Here is a 538-nt window from a genome sequence, read left to right as displayed (position 1 = left end):
GCCATGAAGTGGTGGGACCGGATGCCATGATCTTCGTTTTCTGAATGCTGAGCTTTAAGCCAACGTTTTCACTCTCCACTTTCACTTTCATCAAGAGGCTTTTTAGTTCCTCTTCACTTTCTGCCATAAGGGTGGTGTCATCTGCATATCTGAGGTTATTGATATTTCTCCTGGCAATCTTGATTCCAGCTTGTGTTTCTTCCAGACCAGCGTTTCTCATGATGTACTCTGCATATAAGTTAAATAAACAGGGTGACAATATACAACCTTGACGTACTCCTTTTCCTATTTGGAACCAGTCTGTTGTTCCATGTCGAGTTCTAACTGTTGCTTCCTGACCTGCATATAGTCACCTCCACTAGCTTTGTTCGTAGTGATGTTTTCTAAGGTCCACTTGACTTCACATTCCAGGATGTCTGGCTCTAGGTCAGTGATCACACCATCATGATTATCTGGGTCGTGAAGATCTTTTTTGTACAGTTCTTCTGTGTATTCTTGCCATCTCTTCTTAATATCTTCTGCTTCTGTTAGGTCCATA

Source organism: Bison bison, unplaced genomic scaffold, assembly GCF_000754665.1.
Source record: "Bison bison bison isolate TAMUID 2011002044 unplaced genomic scaffold, Bison_UMD1.0 scf7180017864362, whole genome shotgun sequence".
Classification (NCBI taxonomy): domain Eukaryota; kingdom Metazoa; phylum Chordata; class Mammalia; order Artiodactyla; family Bovidae; genus Bison; species Bison bison.
Note: the sequence above shows the minus strand (reverse complement) of the source record.